The 19,607-nt window shown below is 47.3% G+C and overlaps 1 long non-coding RNA gene across 1 annotated transcript in view; it reads left to right on the top strand.

Moving 5' to 3' along the window:
* LOC114232093 (uncharacterized) overlaps positions 1 to 19,607 on the top strand; it is a 30,528-nt gene that overhangs the window by 2,047 nt on the left and 8,874 nt on the right. Inside the window, exons 2-4 of the long non-coding RNA XR_008554552.1 lie at positions 13,502 to 13,630; positions 15,010 to 15,070; positions 15,582 to 15,649. This is a non-coding gene — a long non-coding RNA (uncharacterized LOC114232093). The remainder of the gene's footprint in view (positions 1 to 13,501; positions 13,631 to 15,009; positions 15,071 to 15,581; positions 15,650 to 19,607) is intronic.

Here is a 19,607-nt window from a genome sequence, read left to right on the forward strand (position 1 = left end):
TTAGCATCCTAATTTTTCAGATGAGGAAACCGAGGCTCAGAAAGGTTAAAAAGTTTGCCTAAGGTCACCAGCCACTGTGGAGTGAAGCTGGGACTTGAACTGTGGTCTAGCTGATGCTAAAGCTCTGTTGAAGGCCTATAAGAGTTGAGTGCTAGGTTAGATTCTCACGGTGCAGATCTTGGAAAGTTCCGGAAACCGCAGTCTGAGTGGTTTGCCAATGGTCAATTTGGACAGTTGAGGACATGTCAGGGGAGATTTCAAGTTGTAGAAATCAACTTGTCCCATGAGCTGCATGGCAGAGGGGTGACTTGGTCCCCTCCCTGACACTCCCTACCCCTTCCTCTCAGGCATTCCTCATCATGGAAAGACGCCCCTGCCCCCAGCATCCCTATCCTGGGTTAAGGGCCGCAGCTGAGGGCTCCCCAGCTCCGGGAGCTGGCCTTGAACATTGCAGTTGTCACGTGGTGGTGAGGCTTCCTTCGGTCTGTTTCCCTCTGTAGATCATCTGCTCCCCAAGGCCAGAGGCCCTGTTTCATTTATGTCTGTATCCCCATCCATAGCACGGTGCTGGTCTCACCATGGGCACAATGACCACGTGTCTGTGGAATGAATGGATGGATGTACGATGAAGGAACCATTCCTTCTCTCTGGGCTTGGTCTGCCGGGATTTGAATCTTGGCTCCACACCTGCAAATTGAGTGTCTCGGACAAATATTTACCCTCACTGGGCCTCAGTTCCTGTGTCTATCAAATGAAGATTGTAATCATGTTTGGATGTCAGGCTTTATTGTTAGACTTGAAATATTACCCATAAAGTACTTAGCACAGCTTCTCCTACTGTGTTGTCTAATACAGTAGCCACTAGTCACATGTGGCCGTTAAAATGAACTAAAATTAAAAATTCAGTTCATCAGTTGCACTAGCCACATATCCGGTGCATAGCAGTCACAGGTGGCTAGTGACTACTACATTGGGCAGCACAGATAGCGAACATTTCCGTCACCTCAGAACCTTCTATTGAACAGAGCTGTTCTAGAACCTAGTCAGTTACTGCCATTCTTACTGTTACTGCTGCTGTCTCTCAGCTCGAGGTGGAGCAGGATGCCAGAGCATTCTTTAGCATCGAAGGGGGAGACTTGCCGTCATGGCAGGCGAGGCTGAGACCAAACCCTGCATGCGCCCTCTTCCTGCAATGCCCCCCTCCCTCCCCACCATCACCTGGTGACATTCCCCGTGTGCTGTGTGCTGATGCTTGGACGGCAGGCTTTCAGATGCCTCCCCTGGGCTAGCCCAGCCTGAGAGCCCTCCCCTCCTCCATGAGGCTGGGCTCTCTTCATGGGCTGGGACTGACTTTTATCCATCTTTGTGTGTCCCCAGTGCCTGGCATTTGGCAAACACTCAAAGTAAATTTGCTGGGGAATGAAGGAGCTGTGTCTAAATGTTTCCAAGGATCTAAGACGGCGCTTTTGCTCAGCTTTGTGGCTGCGTCAAAGGGGTTCCCAGATGACTTATAGTGTGGCCAGGAGACATGGGCAAAGGAAATAGCAGCAGGATGAGTGGCCTTTGTGGGTGATGGTGCCACCAGGGAAGTGACAGGAAGCACAAGGTGAGTGGCAAAGCGAAGGTGGGTGGACGTTTCTGGATTAAAGGAAGAACTGCCTTGTGCACGGGAGACACCCCAAGGCTTCCTCGGGTCTGAAAGCAGAGACTGAGGTCCCAGCAGAGCCTGGTGGGGGTGGGACAAGCCACAGGCATGACGTAGTTTCTGTTACGCGTCCCTGTTCATCCTCATTTTTGTCCTGTGCTGATGGGGCCTGGGGAAATGAAAGTTCATCAGAATCCAATACCTTCAGTCTGTAACTTTAAAGACTCTCTGGTTTGGCTTCTCTCATCACTGGGGATTATTTCTTTTATGGGCGTGTTTCCTCGGCCAAGTCTGCATTGTATCAAGGCGACGTGGGCCCGGACATTGAGGTAAACTGTTATATTTAACTTGCTGTAATCAGGCTCAGTCTCCTTTAATCAACCCACAGATCCGGAGGCGCAGTTAAGGGGAGAGATGTGTCTTTTGCTCCTTATAGTCAATAGAAGCCACCACTGCCCCTAATCCATCCCATTCAATTCTGTACCTGGCCCTCCCCGGCTTAAAAAACACACGCCCTCAGAACCTCTCCTGGTCCACTCCCCCTGGACCCCAGGGTAAACCCAACCCTCCATCAGGGTCCACATGGCCCTGTGGTGTCTGGCCCCGCTGTCTGACCACTTTCAGCTCCCACCCTCACCTTTCCACACCCCCGCCTCCTACCAGCCGCACTCAACTTTGTTTTCCTAACTAACCAGCTCTTCATCACCGCTGGGCCTTTGCGCGTGCTCTTTCCACTTCCTGGTTCATTGTGCCCCTACCTTGTCCTCTGGCCAACTTCTATTTCTTTGTGAGGCCTCAGTTTAGATGTCACTTCTCTAAACCTGCCCCGTCCCATCCTGGGACTCCCACAGTGAGCTGGCCTACACATGCCACCTGCCACCTGCCATCTGAGGCCCTGACCCCTGTCCAGACTGTAAGCTCTGAGTAGTGACTGTCTTATTCATGATCATCTACTCAGTGTCCAGAGGCATGGAGGGTGCTTGGTAATACTTGTGGGATGACTCAAAATGTGAACTAACGAATGTCATCGTCAAATTCATAAGTCAATCTCTGATGACTGATCTGACCATCTTGATGCCTTTTAAGTTGAATGTTGAAATGACTTACTCATCACAGTTTATTCATTTACTTTTCAGAAAGGATAAAATCAGTGGCTCTGCGTTCTTTTGCTTTTACAGCATAGAGGTTAATAGCGTGGACTTTAGAACCAGACTGCCTGGATACGAATTCCAGCTCCGCCACTCAGAGGCCGTGCGAGGTCTGGCAAATTACTTAATTGTTGTTTGCCCCAGTTTCCTCATCGCTAAGATGGGAATGGGAATGATACTTATCTAGAGAGGTTGTTGTGAAGATTAAATCAGTTTATATTTGTAAAGAGCTTAGAATAGCCCCTAACACGTAGATGTACCATATAAAATTTGTTAAAGTAAATCAAGAATAAATCTCATAACCAATAGGGAGGTCTCTTAGATGATAACCTCCTCTTGGAGTGAAGATTTGGCATGTCCCCAGCACAAGGCAAACTCATGACCAAAGTAAAGTTCACTTTCAGCGTGTAACAGTCTCTGTTCCTACCCTTCCCCACCCTCGGGTCTCATTCCATTTGTAACTCCCAGAAATCTCATCTTCACCTCCTCCATCGAGCAACTGCTTTCAGGTCTGCTGGGAGACCAATTCATACTATAGTGTAAGTGACTATTGGGGTTCCATGTGCCTCCTCTCCACAATTACCGTCTTAACATGAAGTGTATCAATTCCAGGAATCCAGGAGGGCAGAGGGCCCACGTTGTACATGCTGTTCAGTTACACATGCTGAGTGCAGCTGACCTTGGTCAGCTCTATGTATCAAATTTCCCGAAGTAAAGAAGGAATCAAGAGAGGAAGGGTTAGACCTATGGAGCTTAACACTGAAAACCTTGGTGACCCATTTTGGGGAGAGGAAAACATACCACTGGGCATTTAGTAACAACGGATGCATTTAAAGTAAGTCAGAATCCTGGTTAGCCCACACTGCAGCTCCAAGGTTCTGGAGCCCTCAGATGCCACGTGACCCGACCTCAGAGGAGAGCTGTGGTTTCAGGTCAGAGTAACAGCAGCCAACGATTTAAAAAGCAGAGCTCAGTGTGGGACCGGTGGTAGGAGGCCGCCTGGAGCCCATAAATGACGCCATTGTTTGAACTACATGCAATCAAAGAAAAAAAAAATCAGGAAAAGAAAGAAAACCAAACCACTTAAAAGATTCGGGACAATATCCCTTGCCAAAAAAATATTTTTTTTTTAAGAAAAAAATGCAACCTGAAGCCAGTGATGCAAACAGGAAAACAGTGTCTAGGCCTGCTCTGAGGGCAGATGGCAGCCTCTTGGATTTCAGCATCAGCTGGTCGTTGCACAAACAAGGTGACCTCTGGCTGGGGGTGGCCTGCTCTGTAACAGCCACTCCTCTGTGGGCCTTTCAGTGTCCACATTGTCCGGTCCAGAAGTACCCTTCGATTTGGCAGTGCTGGGTGACAGACAGTGCGCTGTCACCCCGCCTCCGTTATTCCTCATGGTGACCCGCCAAGGGTGGCATGGATTACTAGGTCCATTTTATGGAAAGGGTAGCATTGACACGGGCCTTTTTTTTTTCCCCACTTGGCCAATTAAGTGCAGAAGGGAAGAAAAGAGGAAGTCATCCTGGCCTTGAGGAGGACTGAGAGCCTGGATAATAACTCACCTGTTGAGTGTGGAGCAAAAGAGTGTGAACTCAAATCCCAGATCCACATCCTATTAGCACTGTGGCCTTGGGCAAGTCACTGACCATTTCTGAGCCTTTGCTTCCTCATCTGTACAATGGGGATAACAGCAGGACCTGCCTTGTGAGGTTGTGGTGGGGGCTAAATGAGTTATGGGCATGCAAAATGTTTACAGCCACTCCTGGCAAAACACGGTGTTAGCTCTTACTGCTACACCCTTTACCACAAACTCTTTCATTCTGGGTTTTATGAAGAGGGGAGGGTTATTTATTTGTATTCCCATTTTACAGATGATGAAATGAGGCTCAGACGTTAAGTTATTTGTAAAGAAACAGAGCTGAGGCTTAGCCCAGGGCTTCCAATGCTAAACCCTCATTGCTCCGGGCTTGCCACGTCGGTTCCCTGTGTCAGAGTTCTCGCACTTTCCTGCTGTGGTGGACCCCAGAAGCCTTGTCAGGAGGTGCACCAGGACTAACACTGAGCAGAATCATGACCAGGGTATCAGAATCTCTAGAATTCTCTTTCTGCCCAAGTCTCTATATTAGCAGAAGCCTCCAACCCCCCTCTCAGGTGCTCAGTCTCTTTTGCACTTGCCTTGTACACCTGCTCCAATGGATGTGAACTTGTTTCCAATGACTACTCAATATTAACCACCCCCTCGGCATGCAGGAGGCTGTGGCAGTGGGCCAGGTGAGAGCTGGCAGTGCCTTGGGCCAGGGTGGAGGTAGTGGTGATGGGGATGGAAGGAATTGAGGGCCCGTAGGAGGTCACATAGACTGTTCCATCACTATTAGGCACTGGAGATATAAAGATGAATAAGACATAGAAATCCATCTCTAAGGAGCTTACAGTCTGAAAGTAGGGAGGCATGCATGTAACAAACATGTATAAACAAGTGCCACGGCTATGGTGGAATAACTGGAAATGACCACAGTTCTGTGGCCTGTGCTATCCCCAGGCCCTTTTCGATGTGACTTCCTGGCTCCTCTATCGAGAGACCAAGGCTATTTCCTACTTCTTGAATCTGGGCTGGTTTTGTGATATGCTTTCTCAATAAAATGTGATGGGAGTGATAGTGTGCCAGTTTTGAGCCTCGGCCTCAACTGGCCTTGTGTGCTACCACCACCTCTAGGAACTTCGCAGTATTTCTAGTAAAACAAAGGCTAATCTCCTTGATGACGAGAGACACATGGCCTAGTCATCTCTGTCACCTTCTCTGATAGCAGGCCAACTATCAAGTATGCAAATAAGCATCTTAGACCAGCTAACCCCCAGGCATCTGGCCAATGACCACAGATGCATGTGTGAGTCAGCCAAGATCAGCAGAGCCCGGCCCAGATGAGCAGATTAGTTCAGCTAACTCATAGACTCACGAGCAATGATAAACGCTTACTGCTCAAAGCATGGATTGACAAGCTATGGCCTGTGGTCCAGCAAGCTGCCTGTTTTTTATAAGTAAAATTTTACAGTTATGCCCATTTATTTATGCATTATTTATAGTTTCTTTCGAGCTACAGAGACAGAGGTGAATAGTTACAACAGAGACTGTATGATCCACAAAGCTCAAAATAGTTACAATCTGGCCTTTTAAGAATGTTTTCTGACCGCTGGCTTGAAGCCATTGAGTTTGGGAGTGGTTTGTTAGACAGCGATAACTAACTGATATATAGGTGCTGGGACAATGGGGTCAGTGGGAGCCAAAGGAAGGTTTGATTAGTTCTCCACTGACGATGAGATGGAGTGGTTGGGAGAGGCTCCGTAGAGGAAGTGATGCTAAATGTGTCTTGGGCCAAGTGTAGTCTTGGGCTCAGAGGAAAACGATGAGGAAATCAAGGGTCAGAATGATTGTGACCAGGCCAAAGTCACATGGCAGGTCTCCTGGTTCCTGTTCAGAGACTTTCCCCTTGTTCAAGTAGCAATTTAACCTTTTGGGTAAGAGGGCCATGGGCCAGACAGAGCTGAGTTTGAATTCCACCTCTACCATTTAAGAAGCTGGGTGACTGTCGGCAACTTAATTTCTCTGTACTTAGTTTCTTCTTCCATAAAATGGGGAAAAATAATGCTGATCTCATAGAGTTGTTATGAAATTAAATGAGATGGTGGGCACAGGTTCTGCTATATCACTTGATGATTATAAAAAAGCTGTAGAGATGAAGACAGCTTAGAAATCTTTGCCATGGGACTTTACATTTTAACCAGGATGAGAGATTTCAGCTAAAGAAATGTTGTTCTACTGATGGAGTTTCTGGAGGGATGGATGGTTTTGGACCCATGAGACCTATACCTCATGGACCATCTGCTTCCCTGATGGGATCATCTCCCCTTGGGGACCCCCACCACCCACAGCTTCCTGGGTCCCCTCTCTGGGCTGCCCACGTTCTGTTTCACAACCCACCACAAATAGTGGGAGAGCCTGTGAGGGGGTTCAGCCACTTTGTACTAATCTCTAACTTCCTGTTTCTCTGGGCAGGGGCTGAGCCAATTCACATGCCCATTTAGAGGATGAGAGCAAAGAAGGGTGTTGGGCCAGATTCCAGAAAGTGCTCCTCCAAGCACTCACTGTAGATCAGGCCCTGTGCTGGGCTCTGGGAATCAGGGAAGAGTCAGACATGGTCTTCTCAGAACTCAGGGTCCACTGTTAGAGGTAGACCAGAGAGCTGATGTTGCCAACATGAGGTGGTGGGTGTTGAAGCAGAGGGAAGCAGAGTAGCTTGGGGCTCAGGAAATGATACTCGGGTGAGTCTGAGCTGAGTCTTTCAGCATAAGTATGAGCTTGCCGGAGAAAGACTGAGGGAGAAAGGTATCCCAGGCAGAGGAAACTCCGTGAGCCAAGGTAGAGTGACAGAATAGCAGAGCCCGTGCAAGGCAGGACAGAAGCCTGGTGTTGCTGGCGTGGAGTTTGAGTAAGGCTAGCAGAGTAGGCAGGAGCTTACAACCATAGTTATCAAAGGACCGGAGCATAGGGGGGCCTGGCAGATTGGTGATAAGGAGGTGTGAGGGATCTGAGGGACCCTGTCCATTGGCCACCATAATGGGTGATGGTTTCTGTTTTCTTTGCCTCCAGGAAGGGCAGAGAGTAAGGAAGTTTCCAGAATCATCCTGGGCCCATTAGCTCTGGAGCCCATGATAGTTTCACCATCAGGTTACATTCTATTTCTTACCAAACCTAACAGATTTTATCATGTTGCTTCATAACGTCTGGTGGGACATGGAGGAGGCTGATAAACTGTGCTGAGTGTGTGAGTCAGGGATGGGGGAGAGGTAGAGGGAGAGGATGGACACATCCCGTCCTGTGCTGCGTGGTTTTGCTCGGTGACAGTTGGGGTCTGGGACCAGGCCGGTCTTTAGCGCGCAGAGGAGATGTTTGGTAAGCATTTGGAAATCCTTTCTGCTCTTCCAGATGAATGAAGAAGTGAACCCAAACCTGGAAGTGGAAATTAAAAAAAAAAGTCCCATCATCACTTTGGGAGCTGAGATGTCCAAGTGTCACAAAAGAAAATTTCTCAATGAGGAACTGTTCAGCAAGGGAGAAAAATACCCTTTAAAAATACTTCCTGCGAGAAGTCAAATGGTAGGCAAACAAGAGTTGCACCATCAACGCAGTCCTTTCTGGGTTCATTTTCTGAGTTTTGCATGGGTTGGTTTCTACAAAGGCAGCATTCTGTCCCCAGCCACCATTGCCAATGCCCCTAGACCAGTGGTCGGCAAACTCATTAGTCAGCAGAGCCAACTATCAACAGTACAACGATTGAAATTTCTTTGGAGAGCCACATTTTTAAAACTTAAACGTCTTCTAACGCCACTTCTTCAAAATAGATTCCCCCAGGCTGTGGTATTTTGTGGAAGAGCCACACTCAAGGGGCCCAAGAGCCGCATGTGGCTCTGAGCCGCAGTTTGCCGACCACAGCCCTATACTCTCCAAAGAAGTTGGCACTTCCAGCTGCTTGGCTTTTGCAGGCCCCCACCTGGCATTAATGGATACTCATTGATTGATTTGTAGGGAGTGAGGACGGAGGTAGGCGCTTCCCTAGTTATACGGGGGTCAGAGGGAGACATTGGAAGGCCTGTTCCATTCCTCTGCCTTCAGGCAGGCTGTGGGGAACATCTCAGATCAGCCCAAAGCGATTCCATTTTGCACCGAGGGACAGCCGATGTGCGTAACTACACTCATCACCTTCCACCCACATGGAGGCGGTAGGGAGAGTTCCATTTGACCATGATTCCTTCACTCCCATCAGCTGGCAGGCTCTGTCCCAGGCTCAGGGATTGGAACATGGTTGTTGAGGCCATGGACCTCCGAGCTAGGCTCACCTGGGTGGAGCCCTGGCTCAGCCCCACACAGGTGAGTCACCCTGGCAAAGCTACTAATTAATCTTTTTAAGCCTCAGTTTCCATGTCTGAATAATAGACACCAAAGCTTATCTCACAGGGAGTAAGTGATACCTTGCATTTCAAAGATTTAAGACATGCTCAGCATATAGCTATAACTCATAGGAATGTGTGTGTGTGTAAGTAAGTGTGTAAGCTTCTATGCACCTTTGATGCTCATGCTGAGTATTGTGAGAAAGCAGTTTGTAGGGCCCTGGGAGTTGGGGATGCCTGGCAAGCTTTTATTCTAATTCAGTTAGTCACCAAGTATGTCCTGAGGGTCTGTCTGTGTCAGCCTCTGCCCCAAGCAGGGGGAAAAGCTCTAAATGGTGATTAGATGGTCACCTCTGCCAGTTATTTCTGCGGTCCCTGCAGACCCATTCCCTGCCCTATCCTGTGCCCTGGAGGCCGACCCTGTCCACTGCATACCCCGCTCCCCTGTTCCCTGTCGTCCCGTTGAGTTTGGCCATGGAGAGCCCTGGCAGGAAATCAGAGGGTGGAAAGTGAGAGAGGTTTGCATCATTGGTGGCAACTGTGTTCCTCCAGCCCGGTGGTTCCCATCACCTCTGTGGAGCCCTGGCAATACCGTCTCCTCCCCCTGCTGCTCCAGGTGTCCTGGCCTCACCCTGATGCTGGCCCTGGGAGCCTCAGCTCCAGCCCACATTGTAAATGGCCCTTCATGAAATGCTTTTTATTGGCACCACCTGCAGTAATTTTTTTTTTTTTTTTTTACTGGAACCTTCGCAGATATACTGGCTGTTATTGTTACTATCAGGGCTCCGTTAGGCCTGAGTTTCCCTTTCTTGGGAAGAACTCCAGCCACCTCCTTTATCTCATCTCTTTGTTGTAAATGAAGCAGCACATCAGCGGACTAGGCGCTCTGAGGTTTGCTTTGCCTTTAAAGATTATCGGTTTGGTTTTCAATTTTGTGCCTGCTCTGGGGCAGGGCTCAGCTCTGGGTGGTTCCGGGGTGCTCTCCACTTAGGGGAGCAGGAGGGGGAAGATCAGCATCTGCACCCAGCTGTGCCCTGCCAGGGCACCCGAGGGCAGCTGTGGCAGCTCCAAGTTCCTCCTTGAGAACTGCTCTGTCTTCCCCTCTCTCCCCTCCTCCTTTACTCAGCCCGCTGCTTTCTACGTCTCCTTCCCTCTGCCCAGGACGCCAAAGGAGCCCAATAATTCATTCTCTTGTGCAACACACATGCACAGAGCACCTACTATGTGCCCAGCCCTGGTCTGAGTAATGAGGGCATAGCAGTGATCAGACAGGCGTTCTTGGGTGGCTGTAAGAACCAAATGAGACTGGAGGTGAACATTGTCCAACATGGAGCCTGGCATCGTAGGTGCAAAGGGACTGTGAGTGAAACTGGATTTAAATGATGAGATATTGAGCCTTTCTCCTCTAAAACCAGGCAGTGATGGACAGGGGCCATCAGGGGGCAGACAGCAAGCCCTGGAGGTGTTCAGAGTAGCGGGGAGGGCTTGTTGGATTGGGCTGGTCAGGGAAAGTTCCTCAAAGAAGGTGGGACTGGAGACAGAATAATTCTCATCACAGGAGAACTGTTTTGTGACTGCAAATGTTTAAAGTGTATGTTAAATCCTTGCATTAGAGTTAGCATCCCACTAATATGGAGGGGATGGCTCCAGGTCAGGTGTGGCTCACAGCAGTGGGGGTTTGGAGTATTCCCCAAGCTGCTTACCAGCTTGTTATTAACTTTTCTGAATATATTAGAAAATCAGGGTAACACGAGTATCATATGAGCTTGTTAGGAGAAGAAAAGTGAGATGTGGATTGCAAACGTTCTTCAAAGGCAGCGCAGAGGTGCACACAAGCGAATCGCAGTTGTTCTTTGTTGTCTGGGTCAGGCATTCTTGCCCTGCTGTGAGGACATGGCCCAACACAATGGCTTCGGTTTCTGGACCATTTTTCCAAACAGCTGTCCTCTGCTCTCCTGGATTGCACGTTCACTTTCTGCCATTGTCATGTCTCTCCAAAGACCCACTTCCTCCCCATCCCCAGCATTTACTTTGCTTCTGAGTCTGATGTATGAATGATGTATGCAAAGCTTTGGAACTGTGGGTGACACCTAAGTTGGATGGGGAGGGAATGGCATTGCTGGGATCCAAACCCGGGAAAGGTTACCCACTTTTTGTTTGTGCCACGGGAGGAAGGCTGTCCCTTCTCTTCCCCTCTCACTTGCCACGTGGCCTGAGGAAATGCTTGCTCTTTCTGGGCCTTGCTTCCCTATCAGCAAAATGAAGATGCTGCATTGGATGACTTCTCAGGTACCCTTGGTTCTAGAGTCTCTAAGTCTATATGTTTCCAAGAAAAAAACTAAGAGCAAAAACATTGGCATTACCACTTTAACCTTTTGCACTCGGATGTCGAGTGTGATTCGACACGGTTAGCATTAGAATAAAGGAATCCAGAAAAAAAGCAAGCGAGTGCAAAGGGTTAAGACTTGAAAAATCAGGGCTACCTTTATTTGCTAGAAGCCAGACACTGTTCATTTAATTACTCACTTAATCCTCACAAGAATTCTAAAAGGTCAGCACTATTCTTATTCCTAGGCACAGAGAGGTTAGGGTTCTTGCCCTGGATCACACAGCATGCATGTGGTGTGACTGGGCTTTACCCACAGCAGATGTCCTCCACCAAGAGCCTTGGACCACTTCTCTCATCCATTGTTTGGGAGTCATCATGAGTCACCATCAAGAGTTGGTCATGCTTTTCTTAACACCCTCGTTTCTTGGATTTAACTTTATTTTCCTAGTATTGTCACATTACACTCTACTGTTTCCCAGAAATTTGGGGTTGAGCTGAAATTATAATGAGATGTTTAATATTTCTGTCTTCCTGATGTTGGATGATATGTGAGCCCTACCTTCTAAATTAATGCAAGCACATTTTTATTGAGCACTTACTATATACAGGATCTATTCTAAGAACTTTACATGTGTTAATACTTTCAATCCTCACATCCACCCTGTCTGATGAGGTAGATCCTCTTATCACCCCCACTTTGCAGATGAGGAAATGAAAGCCCAGAGCACGGGTAGAGTAGCATTCCTGTGTCACATCGAGAGTGAATGGCATTGCTGGGATCCAAACCCAGGCTATCTGGCCATGGACACCAGGCTCTTATCCACTTCATTTTACTGTCTTTCTCAGAATAGCTTTCTCTGGAAAGAAATTCTATGGCATGGTTTTAGAAATTCCGTAATAAACGGGTTCTGTGGTCAATAGCATTTCTAAAAGAAGGGTTCAATAGAGTGAAACTTTTGGATAACCAAAAGGTGATCAGGAGGATCTTTAAGAGCAGGACAGAGCAGGCACACTTGTTAAACTCATTTGATCATGAGGACTCTTTACTTCTCATGAATCAGCACATATTTTGTGAAAATAAACTCTAGAGGCATTGCAGATGAGAAGGTATTCAGGGGGAGGCAGCAAATTCCAGATTCTCAGTAGAACCCCCCATTCTACCTCTCCCCCAAATATTCCCCCATCACTCTACCTCTGTGTTGACCTTGGAATGCAAATCATCACTACTACCTAATATCTATACTTTTTGTAAATTTGCATTTTCATGAACAAAGCTTTAAAGTGAGACACATTTAGATTTTCTCCTATGGATGGGAGGAAAAAGTTGGATTGGGAGAGAATGGCAGAAGATAGTGTAGAAGCCATAGTGCCAAATGCTGTGGTTGTTCCCAAAAGTTGCACAAAATAAGAATGTAACTTCTGCTTTTCATGTACTGTGGGTGGCAACTGGGGAATCCAGCAGCTGGCTTGAGAGGACAGAGTTGGCCAAGTTGGAGGACAGTCTAACTTAAATCTGAGAGAGTCTTGGTTGTCTAAGCTGCTGGCATCTCAGCATGCTTTAACTCTGGGATGCAAGCATTTCTCCTTGCCTTGTCTCATTTTGTCAATTTCCACATCTGACCCCATTCTGTACATGGCTACCAAGCACCTACCTTGGGCTATGAGCCAGGCAACTATGGGCTTAGTGCCCATTGAATCCACACATAAATGCCAGAGTTGACTAAAGCATGCTCTCTGATTTGAAGAAGAACTCATTTAATGGAGACAACTAAGCCAGATGCAAAGCCAATCATAACTTTTGGCAGAATGTAAGGGTCAACAGAGATGGGAAAGTACAGAAGCTTGAGAGATTATGCCTAGGTGGTGGTGATGGAGTTGGGCTTTGAAAGAGGAGTAGATTGTAGCTACTCCGAGAAATTGATGGGAAAGACCTTCCTCGGTGAGGGAACAGCCTGAGCAAGGAAAGAAGAAAGTTCAGAGGGTGTTATTAGCCTGCCAGCAGCCAAGTGGCACTATATTTAAATTCTTATGCTGTTTCTATGACAACCAATGACCCTTCCTATGTTAGAAGCCCCCAACATCAGGAAAATGGTGGAAAGTTTTCCAGGTAGGGAGTTTCTCAAGAGCCCAGATAAGTTATTTAACTTCTAGGTGCTCTAGGGTTTCCAGTAGAATGGGGATAAAGAACTTATCTCATGAAGTTAAGGTCAAGATTAAGAATGATGTACGTCAAGCTTTGGAACTATGGGTGGCACCTAAGTGCTCAATAAGTGTGATGATGACGGTGGAATGCTTGGAGATTTCAATAAATAGCTTGACCATGAGATCTACACTTACTTTTGCATTTACCAGTTTCTGAGCTGGTAACTTTTCTTCAGATGACATTGAATGACTGATTTAATAAGGGATATTTTTCTCATATTTCTCTCTAAGAAGTAGAATGTGCCAGTTGCCTCTTATCTATGAGGATCCAGACAGCCAGACCACAGCCTGGGTGGGAAGAGCTTGCACTACTGGACCATTTGTTTATCTTCGTGTGCATCTTCTGTGAGTTACTCTCGGGTGAGAAGAATATTTGACCCCTATTTAGAGAGATTGCCTTTCACAATCTCACACTTCCCTAGCTGGGATTTGCTGAGCTGACAGAATGTACAGAGAAGAGTTAACTATTTTTAGGATGAATTAGCAGGCACTGCAAAGTTCTAATCTTTTTATGTGCCAAGCGCTATGCTAAGTGCTTTATAAGCAGTGTATTGTCTAATTCTTCCTATTTTGCAGATAGAAAAGCTGAGGCAAAGAGATATAAAGTATCTTGACCAAAGCCACAGAGAGAGGGTTACTGAGGCTGGAATTCCACCTTTGGTCTTCCTGGCTTCAAGGCCCATGTTCTCCCTGTGAGGGTGAAATTACAATGGACATGAGTCCAAAGAAAGGGAGTCCTGATGAATTTGTTGAGGGGGTTGTTTTGCTGGGTAGAGCAGCAGGTTCACTGATGAGAAAGTTGGGGATTCTGTCTCTGGGGAGCACCCATCTAATAAAGGAGGTGTGTGGACTTTCTTGTCTACTGTCCATATCCTTCATTTTCTTTTTGGGATCTCCCCTTCATTGCGTGCCACCCTGGGGTCTTGCCAGTCCAGGTTCCTGCACTCCTCTGGCCAAGGGGTTGTTCTTTGTCCCCAAATGGAAAACTAGACGATGGGAATGTAAATTATGACCCGTGAACTGAGAATGCCTAGAGCTGATTGGTTATGTTAGCATCCCCTGGAAGATAATTGCCCATTGGTTCCTGCCATCTGGCTGCTGTGCTTTTCCTTCTTTCTGGGAGCTTTCTCGTGGCAGATACTGTAGCTTGATTTACTTATTTTCCCCTGAGTACTACAGTAAGTAAGGAAATGTCTGCTGAAGTTATTTTCAAAAGGATGGAGGTCTTTGAGGACTGAGTTAAACCCCCAGCTTTGTAGCATGCTATCTGAGGGAACCGTGGGCTGGTCTCTCTCATTCTCTGAATCTGAGTTTTCCCATCTATAAAATGGGGCTTCAACAACAACTATATCACAAGATGTAATAGGGAGAAACGGATGAAATGAAAAGCATACATGTGTTATAACTACTTAATAGCTATTTTTTGATCCAGTTCTCTATTGCTGCATTAAAAAACCCTTTAAAATTTAGTGCCATAAAACAACGTTTACTTTGCTTCTGAGTCTGGCAGGGAAGCACTTATCTCGGTTCCACTCAGTTCCAGCTGGAAGGCAGGTCTAGAGTTGCTGCTGGCTGGACTGTCAGTCAAACACCTTTCACAGCCTCTTCATGTGGCTGGGGCTTCCTTAGTACAGCATGGCGGCTAGGCTCCCGGAGGGGCATCAGTGGAAGCAGCATTGCTTTTGTGATGTAGCCTTTGAAATCACACAGTGTCACTTCTACTTCCTCTTATCAATTAGGAATGAGGCATTAAAGTTGGACCACATTCAAGAGGAAAGAAATTAGTCTCCATCTTTTGAGGTGAGTAGGACAAAGAATCTGTGGACATGTTTTAAAAGCAACACATTCTTTTAGCAAGTTGTCTTGTGTTGCAATGGGCCAGGTAGGGATGGGTATGAGCTATAGAGAGGTGAGCTGAAGTCTCATTTCTACTTTGCATTGACCTTAGTGAGGCAAACAACACTTACCTGGCTGACATCACAGCTGAAACACTGCCTCTGATGGTGTTAAATATTATATCGTATTTCAGGGCTAGAGGGGCCGTATCAGGACTCTTTTGGTTGAAAGTAGCAAAACCCAGTTCAAGCTGACCTATATTACTAAAAGAACTTATAGTCTTATGTAAATAAAAAGTCTAGAGCATGTGCTTCAGGCAATGCTTGAAGGCACTCTATCCAGCAGCGCAAGGATGCCCGGGAAGATCAGGTTTGTCTCTACTTCTTCACTTTGCTAGTTCTACTTTTGGTTGCAAGATGGCTTCCAGAACTTCCTTGGTTATGTGATTTTTATTTTATTTATTTTTTGCATCCAGAGAGACACTGTCTAAACCTTGGCCTCAAGACCTCTGAACTTGACCTCATTCTCCAGGACTTCTGTCAGGTATGGGTACCCCAGGGGAATCTGCCTTCCATGACCCAACCACAGAAGGAAGATGAGAGACCTGGGTGTGCTGGTGAGAGCACAGAGGGCCGGGCCTAGCTATTCAGGTGCCCTGGGCAATGCTGTCTGCAATGAGGCCGCATGCCTGCCAGAGCCCTTGGCTAAGCAGGGGAGCCTACGAGGTAAGGGGCAGTGCATCTCTGCTCTCTCCCACCACCCTTCCAGGGCTCAGGTTTCTGGCTGTTTCTGCGAGGAAAGGGTTCTAGGAAGAGGACTGGCATAGGAGCGAAAACCTCCAGGTGCTACCTCTGCACTCTGTGATCCCAGCCACCCCGAGCCCCAGTTTCCTTATCTGTCAAGGAGGGCTGATGGCCCCTGCCTAGCCTTCTTCTTCCCCAAGACACCAGGATTCAAAGGCAGTGGAACCAGGTTGTGAAAGACCAGGGCCCACAATACACACGTTAGAGGATTATTATTGTTAAAAATAATAGACGGCTTAGAAGTTGGCACCCAGAGGCTCCTGCAGAACCCGGCCACTGCCAGCAATCGGCCGCCTTTGCGATTGAGACGCAGATAGGAGGGGCAGAGAGGACAAGCGGCTCCTTCCCGAGACCACTGTGTCTCCTGCTTCCCTTGGAGGCCTGCGGGGATCTGGGAGGCTTCCACCTTATGCATCGCCTCCTGGGAGAATAATTTGTCCTGCTCCGCACCTGTCGTCACCTCCAGAGAGTCAGCCGGCTGGAGGTGGGGAAACAGGAGCCTCACACAGAGGGATGCCCGCGCCCCTTCCTCCCCTTACCTGCGCTCCTCCTCCTGCTTCACGCTCTAGGACTGGGTCTCCCAAGCCCTTGCCACTTGGGGGCTGTGCCCTTCTTCGGCCACATCTGTTTCCCATCTGAAACATCGCTTCTTGGTATGTGAGATGCGGTCAATCCACTTCTTCATTCTTAAATCAATACCCTTAACAGAAAGATTGCTGTCATAATGGGGGGATAAGGACACATTTGTAATACCTTAATAAAAAATACATAATAATATAAAAAAAGAAAGATCACTGTCATAAATGTAAACCAACTCGGGAGACAAGTCGCCATAAGCACATCATCATTAAAGTAAAAAAGTGTGTGTGCCCGGAACTGATTTCTGGGCCTTCGCGTGGTTTCCGCACGTTTTGCAGAGCTGTGAAACAGCAGATGCCACGAATGCTGGGCGAGTCCTGCAGGGGGTGTTTACCTGCGTGAGACAATAATTGACTCCCGTTCAATCCAAGCCTTGGGGGCAGATTTGCAGATAAAACACTCAAGGCTCAGGGAGAGATAAGTGACTTTCCCAAGGTTGCCAGCAAGGAAACAGTAGGACTGGGGGCCAAAGTAGGTCCGTGGTCCTCAAAGGCCTTGAGCACGGTGCTTGACACAGAGGTGGCCAAGAGGGAGGTTTTGAATGAGAAAGACAACCGTGGAGAATGGGGGTGTTACAGTTGAAGGAGAACACAGATACATAAATAAATCTCGGGGATGTAAAGTACAGCATAGGGAACAGAGTCAATAATATTGTCATCACTTTGTACAGTGACAGATGGTTACTGGACTTATGGTGGTGATCACTTTGTAAGGTATGTAAATGTGGAATCATATGTTGTACATATGAAACGAATATAATGTAGGTCAACTATAATGAAAAATATTTTTTAAAAGTCACAATAATAATAAAAGAACGTACTTGTAAGCATTCTAGCACGTTTATTTGGATCAGTGGTTTTCCAATGGGGTTCAGGTACCCTTCTTCCTCTTGAGGTTCTTTTATTAAGAGCAGGTTCTCCTCCAAACTTTTCATATTATGATTCTGAATAAGATGTCACTAGGGAAAGAAAAAAAAACAAAGATCCCTTTGCTTCAAACAGGTTTGAAGAGCTCTGTTTTAGGTGCCTTCAAGACTCCCCCTCCCCCCCCCAAATTTTCTTAACTGTGATCTTGCAATTTGAGTGCGGCCACTACCCCCTTCCTGGCTGAGTGGCGTTGGACGAGCCAATCAGCATTCGGAGTCTTAGCGTCTTCAAAATGGGCAGAAAGAGAGAACAACTACTTAGCTCTCGGGCGATGTGCGGAGGGTTCTGCAGGAGGAAGGGAATGGTGGAGTTGTGCAATCATCAAACATTTTTTGAGTGGCAGCGCCAGGCCGCACTCTGGCTAGGTGCTAGAGATACAAAGAGCCACAGGGCACAGAGTGGAGTAGGAAATAGATAAACAAACCTGGGTGCAGAGTCTCCTGGAAGAGAGACAAATAAGCAGGCGTTTCAATGGGAAAGCAATGCATGCCCCGAGGTAAGCCTCGTGGAGGGTCAGCCAGCCCAGCCTGGGGATGAGGTAGCAGGACGGGGGTGGGGGTGGCAGGAAAGTGACCTCTAGCAGGAGTCCTAAAGCGGAAGCAAAGAGCAGTAGTGCTACCACGTGCCTATGTACCTATTTCATTCACATAGGATCCGAGTCACATAGAATTAAGACTTCTGAGGTTCCACTTCCTCTTTTGTGCAAGGATCTTACAGAGACAAAAGTAAATGCCATTTCTGGGTGTTTCTCCAAAGAAAATGAAAACCCGAATTCAAAAGGATAGATGCACCCTTATGTTCACTGCAACATTATTTACAATAGCCAAGATATGGGAGCAACCTAGGTGTCCAGCAATAGATGAATGGATAAGGAAGTAACAATGGAATATTATTCAGCCATAAAAAAGAATAAAAGCCTGCCATTATGACAACATAAATGGGCTGAGAGAGTATGATGCTAAATGAAACGAGTCAGACAGAAAAAGGCAAATACTGCATCATTTCACTTATATGTAGAGTTTACAGAAATCACAACAAAGAACAAAACCAAACCAAGACAGACTCAGAAGGAAAGAACAAATTGATAGTTGCCAGAGGGGAGGGAGTAGGGGGAAATACAGTCAATAATAGAGTGATAACTTCTTACGGTGACAGATGATTAGACTTATCAGGGTGACTACATTGTAGATCATATAAATGTCAAATCACTATGTTGCACATATGCAACTAATATAATATTGTATGCCAACTATAACAAAAGAACAATTAAAAATAAATGCAAAGAAAACTATTGGGCCAATGTTACAAACTCTGTTAATGAGTTTTTCTCCACCCTTTGGCAGACAAATATTATTCAACCAACAAATGCTCTCGGCCCTGACCCCTTGAGAAAACTCAACACAATTTCAGAACCATCTCATGAGAGGGTCCTCCGTGTCTCCTGCCCTACTGCACATCTGCACAAAGGAGAAAGCTGGAGCCCAGGCAGGCGGCCGTCTCACTGAGGCCAGGAAGCCAAGGAGTCGGGCTGAGGTCTGCGGTGCCCTGAGGGGTCAGCCTGGGCGTGGCTCTGTGCAGAGCGGACACGTCCAGGTCCGCAGTCTGAGGCTAGCTGTCGAGTCCATCACTGACTTCATCCAGCGATGGCTGCTTGTGTGTGTATGTCACCCAGTGAGCTGTGTGCTGAGGGTACAGAGATAAACCCCTCTCCTTGCCTTAAGGCACTCACGGGGCAGAGATACGGAAACTGCCAGTTAACACGTGTGACGCTAAGTGCTGGTGGAGTCATGTGCAGAGGGCTTGTGAGAGCAGTATTTGCATGTGATGCTTTGGAAAAGACACAGGCTCTGAAGGCCGGCACCCCTGGGTGTCAATTCCAGCTCTGCCACTTGCCGTGGGACCTTGGGCAAGTTACTGAACTTCTCAGAGCCTCAGTTTCTCCATCTAGAAAATGGGGAGAATGCTAACCTACCTGTCGGGATTGATGAGAGGAGAAGTGTCTGGCTCAATAAGCAGACTCTCAGCATCCTCTGCGTGTTCTCACCTGCGCGCGAGGTGCCGGGAGTGAACTGTGCTCTGTAAAACTGTGACAAGCAGACATTGGTTCTTGTTCTTAGGATCCTTAGCCAGGCC

This window comes from Eptesicus fuscus, chromosome 19, assembly GCF_027574615.1.
Source record: "Eptesicus fuscus isolate TK198812 chromosome 19, DD_ASM_mEF_20220401, whole genome shotgun sequence".
Classification (NCBI taxonomy): Eukaryota; Metazoa; Chordata; class Mammalia; order Chiroptera; family Vespertilionidae; genus Eptesicus; species Eptesicus fuscus.